Source organism: Silene latifolia, chromosome 7, assembly GCF_048544455.1.
Source record: "Silene latifolia isolate original U9 population chromosome 7, ASM4854445v1, whole genome shotgun sequence".
Taxonomy (NCBI): Eukaryota; Viridiplantae; Streptophyta; class Magnoliopsida; order Caryophyllales; family Caryophyllaceae; genus Silene; species Silene latifolia.
Genome location: NC_133532.1, coordinates 24,614,049 through 24,621,724, shown reverse-complemented (window position 1 = coordinate 24,621,724; position 7,676 = coordinate 24,614,049). Strand labels below are relative to the sequence as shown.

Below are 7,676 nucleotides of genomic sequence, written 5' to 3'. Positions count from 1 at the left end.
CCCTCCATCCACCTGCTCGTCCCTACTCCTCTTCAAACTCCCCATAGCCAGCATCTTAGACAGACCTCCCACCTCCCTCTCTTCTCTCCTCCCTTCCCCCTCTGGCCTTGCAAACCTCACCCATCCCCTAGAGTTCCCTCCTCCCCCTTTCTCATTTCCCGGCAAACATTCCAAGGAAATGACAGAGTTCCTCCCCAGCTGCCCTGCCTCCTCTCGTGATCCCACCTCTCCTTCCTCAAACTGCTCATCTAGCCTGCATCCACTATCACCAATCTGCATCTCCCCCTACCCCGTCACCACATCAACTCCCACAGTCCCCTCATTTAAATGCACACCCCCCATGTCACCTGCTATCTCCTCACTCCCCTTCTCGTTATGACAGTGAACAGGCCGCATCTTTTTATTCCGCAGGTCAAGAGCAATATTTTTCAGTTTTTCTATCATATTTGTAATCGTCTCCTCAGACTCCTTCACACTCACCTCATCGAACTTAGCCCTTAGATCTTTCGCAACCCTCCCAGAGCACTCCTTCGATGTTTTGATAACCTTCCAGGGCGAAGCTCGTAACCATTCTCCAAACTTAAGATCCTCGTCTTCATACGGACCATCTTCGCAATCTTTCTCCCCATGCCCAATCACGCCACAACCATAGCAGTAGGTCGGTAGTCTTTCATATTTTACACTGAAATTTACCGTACGTCCATCACGCATTCGAATAGGAATTTCTGCCTTCAAAGGTTTCCTAATGTCATACAAAACCCTAACTCTTATAGCCCTATCAAGTTCGGGATTGGGGCCGTGTTCGAAGTGCATGAAATTACCCAGACAATCCCCTAACCGTTTCGCATTTGACAGACTTGTTCTCCCAGCGAGAGGAAGGTCGTAGATTCGTGCCCAAATAAGAAATAAATGTAGCGACGAATCAGTAATCTTACCAGATTGGTTAGGCTCATCGAAACACCAAAAAAATTTGTCGAAATGCCATGGTTGCCCTTCCAATACCCTCGCTTTATCACGTTCTGATTCAAAGCGAAAGATGAATTTTTTCTCTTTCGCGTCAACCACATTACCCATGATCGGTTTTGATGGATTCCATATCTTGATCATAGTTTCGATAGCCGCCTTTACGTTAACTGTAGGGTTAGATCCGTATAAAACCCTTTCTTTATAGGACTACACTAGTAGAAAAAACCCCTATTACGACGCCCTTATCATGGCGGTTCTAATAGAAACGCCGCAAAAAGCCTAAAAAATTGGCGGGAATGAATTTTTCATGTGGTAGGAGGTTTATTGTGGCGGTTTAAATTAAGAACCGACGTAATAATAGTAACTATTTATGGCGGTTTCATATAAGAAACGCCACCATAAGTTATTGTGGCGGTTGTGTTAACAACCGACGTTAATAACGATGCTTAAAGTAATAATACTTGACAATACTTTTTAATAAAAAAACCGCCGTAATATGTTTTTGTGACGGTTTAAACAAGAACCGACATATTAGCCACCCAAAACCCTTAGAATAATTCATTCAACTAATACCACCATTATTTTCATTTTTTCCCATAACTCGCTTCATCTTCCCTAAGTTAATTATGAGTCGGGATTTATAAGCTGAGACGGGTTATTTGTTACGGTCTCGGAAAAAAAAAACTTAGTTGTTGCTGTCAGTTAGGACGAGGGATTTAGGGCCCAATATCCAACTCATAAACACACAAAATCACACCATCAGACTATACACCATCAGACTATACACCATCAGAATACCATACCTTATATCAAACAAAAAAAAAAAAAAAAAAAAAAGAAAGGAAATAAGAGAGCAGCGAGAGGCGACGAGTGCAACGAAGGGAAGGGGATTTCGACTGGATTTTTGGAGACGATTTCTAGCTTATTTTCATTCAAAATCGTAAGTAAGTTTATCCTATCCTTTAATTCGATTACTAGCTTAATTACGGTAGTATACAGTTCGAATGATGTAACCCTAGAAAATTAATTTGGGGGTTTTGGTTATAGCTCGTTGAGACGGTTTTATACGACTTGACTGACCATGGATGGTGGATAATTGACCTGGAATCATTCATTGTTGGGACCGTGTGTTAGGATTGGTAGTGCCCAATTATTATACCATCTTATAGCTCGTTTGAGACCATCTTATACATGGTGGTGTGGGTTTGTAGGGTGCTTGTTGGATGTGTATATAGGCTGCTATGTGTGTTAATGGAGGAATTTCTTGTCATTATTTCTCCACTAAGCTTGATTAATTGAAAAGAATAATCAATCAGTTTGGTAGTTTGGTACGTTGTAGTTGTGACTTCATGCTATAACAATTAGTTTATTGTTAAACCTACAAGTCGTAATTGATGAGGCCACTATTTTTAGATAATCCAAATAATTCAATTTCTGAGTTTGGATGATTAGTTTTATGGTCTGTTAAGTTACGCAACAATGGAGAGTGGAACTTGACTAGCTAGTGCTGCATCATCATCTTACTTTATCATCTCACACTTCCACTCATGTGTCCTCGAATTTCCAATTTATGAGCGATGTTTGGAATGTGTGATCGACTGAACTTAGAGTCTACTGGTCGGTCCACTAGGGGGATCGGTCGATCGACTAGGAAATTTATTTATATGGTCAATTGGCAATTTATTTTACTTCATAAGGTTTTGGCATAGTATATTGAATTTAAAGAAAATGGCATTGAGGTAGAACACACTTGGCTTCTTTATTATTCTTTTGGTTTTATCTTGTGAATTCATATTATTTGTATTGACACTTTACGAGATGAGATGAGATGAGTTTGGATAGGCTAGGCACGGGGATGTTGAAGGGCCGTGGACCTTGGTTTGGATAGGACAGGCAGGGCATGGTGTAAGGAGTTAGCCCTGGACCTGGCGTGGCTAGTCCACATGGTGTGGTTGAGCTTGGGCTGAGAGCCTTGGCAACAGACTCTTATGCTTCATAGCTTGTTGACTTGTGGGTTATTGTGTTGTCTTTAAATTGTCTATTTCCGTCATGGGAATAGATTTATAAACAGGTGCTGATTGTTTGATGGGATGGGACGAGTGAGCTGGAACCCGCGTCATCACTTTAGTCTTATAGCAATTAAACATTTAATTCTACTTATCACTTTTGGTTGGATTGTATCTAAATTTAATTAGTACTTTCATTTGTTGGCATAGTTTGGCCGAGAGTTTTGTAAGTCCACTGCGGACATTTGTTTTATCATTCTTTTTATTTAAAGTACCTTGAATCGTTTGTTTCTATACTATTACCTCAGGCAACTGAGATGGTAGCACCGTCTTTTATCTGAGATGTCTAGCCCAAGGCTCTTAAATAAGTGGGGTGTTACAGTTATGAATTATACGAAGTAGTATCTGAATTAGTATAATAGTATAACAATAGTGCCTGATGTCTTTGGTGCTTGTCTTGTTCATTTTTGTAGATTAAATGTGGACTGAGAGGTCACCTGAGTCCTGCCGGCAATTCTGCTGCAATGATTGATCGCTTTGTGCTTGGTACTAGTCATCTCTATGCCAAGCCTGCTTATGGCAATTTGAAGGTAACTTTTAACTTTTGTACGAGTCTTTCAATGCTGTTGGATAAATTTAACAATTGTCTACCTTATAGGAGTGTAACAATACCAGGTTTTGAATAATATATTTTTGGATTCAATGTACAATCTGTATTCATGGTAGAAAATTCTCTGCTACGATTAATTAATTTTGTAAAAATACTGCTCTGAATAGCTCTCATCTGGCAATTGATTCATTTTTTTACTACAGCTCTCTGACAGCTGCCGTGACTTGCATTATTGGACTTCAATTTGGTCATATTCTTGTACAAATGCAGGTCAGGACTCTTTACTATGCATTTGTTACCTTCTGCAATATGTTTGATTTTGTGGTATACCTTTGTGCACATCTTTCCATGGCATCCCCTCGAGCTGTTTTCATGTGTGCTTTGGAGATTCATCTGCTGTATTTCTTTCAAAGCTTTTAGCTTGGTGCTAGAGTATTGATACAAGCATCTTTATCAATTTCTTCAAGGCGGAAGGCGAAGGCGTAATTTAGCTAGAAAGAATAATAAGCTCATCATTAAATACGACGTCGTGGTAAGTGAAATATAAACTCCTTTTATATTGTAACGACTAACTTTAAATTATATTACATTTTACGTGCTATATAATTAATATGATATTTTTTTTTTTAAATTTTAGCGTACTCAACAACCAAATGATTACCAGTGTGGTTATTATGTCATGAAGTGGATGTACAACATAACTTTTTCATTTACGAGGAGCAAAAAAGAACAATTTGAGAAGGTATATATTATTTAAATTCTTGGTATGGTTTATTTATCTAGTTGTAGCTTTATATTCTTACTGATTGACGACCTATTTGTCAACTATAGCTTATGGCGAATTCAACCATGTCAGATGCCGACATTTATGAGATCAAAGAAGAGTGGGCTACCAATTGTTTACAGAATTTGTAGATTAGTTTATCAACTAAGGCGTGTGTTATTCAACGAAGGCGTGTGTTATTCATACGGTTGAATGTATTTTTTGGTGATAGTGATGTTGATGTTATTTTTTTGGATGTAATGACACATGGATGTTAGTTTGTTGGACTTGTGATGTTTTGGACTATTACAAATGAGGTTACATTTCTATTCATAGGTCTTTTTTAGTTCATATAGTATTTTGAATCATCATATTTATGGCGAGGTGCTCCTGAAATTTTCGTAGAAATTTTGTAGTTTTAAAAAATATATATATATACAGATATTACGACGGTTTCTTTAAAACCGACATCAAAAGGTTAGCAAATAAATAAAATTCAAAATAAAATTCGCCTTTAATGGCAGTTCTTCAACAACCAACCGACGTTATAATTACCTATAATGGCGGTTTCTTAACTACAACCGACGTTATACTAACCTTTCGCGACGGTTCTGTAGCTACAACCGACGTTATAGATAACATGTAGTGTCGTGTTTGAGGGTAATTTTTTTTTTGAAATACCTATGGTGGCGGTTTTGATGAATTACAATGGCGGTTCTTGTATAAAAACCGTCGTATTAGATAAGCTTATAATGGCGGTTTTGTATAATAACCGCCACTATAGGATAGCTATTGTGGCGGTTCAACAACCGCCATAAAGTTTATACGACGCCGCGATAAACGACGGACCCTAAATCTCCAAAAACCGCCATAAAATGTCATTTATAACCGCCACCATAGGGGGTTTTTCTACTAGTGCTATAACGTAAAATTTACATGTGAATATCGTCATAAAACGAAAAACATAAAGAAACGATAAGGAACAAGAAATCAACCTCGGGTCCTTTAAATTTCGGCGTAAAGAATGTAAATCAAAGCGATTTCCTCCTAATCGTTGCACCCAAGACTTGTCCGAGATATGCCCTTGTGCTAGAACAGTGTTCTCCGATTGCCTTGCAATATTGGGAGAACTGATGTGAGTTTTTCACTGGATGAGAGATCCGAATTTCGAGAGGCACTGTTCTCGAAACCCTAATTTCTTTTGGCAAAAAATGATTAGATTAGACAATCGGAGAAACTCCCCTTATGTCTTTGGATGGCTCGGCCAAACCGTGGAGAGGGAGCCTCATGGGCTTTTTAATTTCCTCTTCACTTAAGCTCGTGATCCGGTCCATAGCTCGCTAAGTGTATACGACGTGGTCGATTATAAATCATTATCGGTTATCGGAAATTAAGGCATCAGCTAATAATACGGGTTAGCTGAATTATTAATACGTGTCCGACAAAACAAAAGATTGTATAATTATATTCAATATACATTAATTAAATATAAATCGCTTATATTTAATTTTACGAATTATCTGGTTAATTCGCCTTAGCCCATGATATTTAATCCGTATTAAATATAATATCTCAACATCACATATTTGACTAATTACTAGTCAAATAACTCGGACTAACTGGTTAGTCAATTTTGGCATCTACATGACAGTATTTTCATACCGTCACATCTCTCGAACGTATCCTATAGGTGTGACTTTTAGGGACCAGTTGATCACCGCCATCCGTATGACAATAACGTCAAACTTATCTAGCAAGCCAACCGTTATTGATAAACGTGGATCAATTGATAATAATACCAAAGTATGCCCTTTGATCCTTTTAGAGGTTTATAAGTCCTTGCACTAACTGTTAAGGACACCAACCCCAACAAGCTCCCACTTGTCCGTACAAGTGTATGTGCAATGACGTTATCCGCACTAACTGGAGGACACAAGCTCCAATAAACTCCCACTTGTCCGTACAAGTGTATGTGCGATAACCGATTCTCATATTCATTTAAAAATTTCTCCCACTCAATGTAAAACAATTTGCAGATCCGGATCCGCAAAGGTCGTATTTTACAATCGATCTGTATCAAGAGTGGTTTCCCCGACTAGAGAGTAACTTAACCGATAAAACGAATCCGTATCCGAGCATGGCCATGCATTTCGATTCTGACTCCTCGAGTGGCCCCGAAAATATCGAGTACACTGATAAAGGCTGAATATTTCCTTCAACTCGACTCCTTCCGATCTAAGCACAAAGCATGAAATGACCTGAAAAAATCTACTTGGCCCCCTGTTACGGATGACCGTGAGAAAGAAACCAAAGTCACCCAAAATCTGCCGTAGTCTCAAGAGACAGTCGATAGTCAAAGAATCGACTCTTAGGATCACCATGGAAGTCCTATCCACGACCGGGCAACGAATGTTATAAAACATTTAGGACTCCACGTCGATGTCACAATAGTGTCCTACGAGATATCCGTATAACTCGCCTCGTGATTGGTCACAACTGGTTGACTTATGGCTCGTTGAACCCACCATCAACCAACGTCACAAAATAATTGCCAGAGTTATCAGCTCATGTGGGCAATTAAGGACTGAAAAATATAATGTTCGTTCAGTTCACTTTGTGGTGTTCAAAATTTGTCGTACAAATCCACATGAAAAACAAAATATATATAAAATATCAAAACGATGATGTTGTATAGAGTACAAAAGCGAATGAATCTGATCCATCAAAGAGTACTACAACTTAGGAACACGTTTTATTCCCATGGAATTGACGTGCCCTTCATGCTTATCTTGTCGTAATGCTTTAGTGAGAGGATCTGCTATGTTATTGTCTGTAGCAATCTTTTCTATCACTACTTCCTTTTGCTCCACGTAATCCTGGATTAGATGAGCTTTCCGTTGTACATGTCTAGACTTGTTGCTAGACTTTGGCTCCTTAGCTTGGAAGATGGCACCACTATTGTCGCAATAGATGGTGATCGGGTCATTCGAACTAGGCACTACGGATAGCCCATGTAAGAATTGACGCATCCATATCGCTTCCTTCGTAGCTTCGCACGCGGCATAGTACTCGGACTCGGTCGTAGAATCTGCAACAGTTTGTTTCGAACTCTTCCACCGATGATCTGCAGCGCCATTAAGAGTAAAAACGAATCCAGACCGAGATTTCGAGTCATCTCGATCCGTTTGGAAGCTAGCATCTCACAGAATCCGGTTGCGCATAGCGTTTGAGAGCCTCCATAAGTCAATGCTCAATCTTTAGTCCTCCGTAGGTACTTAAGAATGTTCTTGACGCCAGCCAATGTGGTTCACCCGGATGCTTTGTTGGAATC

General features: G+C 39.3%; 1 long non-coding RNA gene across 2 annotated transcripts; it reads left to right on the top strand.

The window, feature by feature from the left end:
• Positions 1-3,759: 3,759 nt before the first annotated feature.
• LOC141590974 (uncharacterized) lies at positions 3,760-4,673 on the top strand. 2 transcript variants are annotated; one of them, XR_012520567.1, is made up of 4 exons: positions 3,766-3,852; positions 3,996-4,114; positions 4,220-4,324; positions 4,414-4,673. It is a non-coding gene; the product is annotated as an uncharacterized LOC141590974 (long non-coding RNA). The 2 variants fall into 2 exon arrangements; XR_012520566.1 differs by having other exon boundaries at positions 3,760-4,114.
• Positions 4,674-7,676: the final 3,003 nt, after the last annotated feature.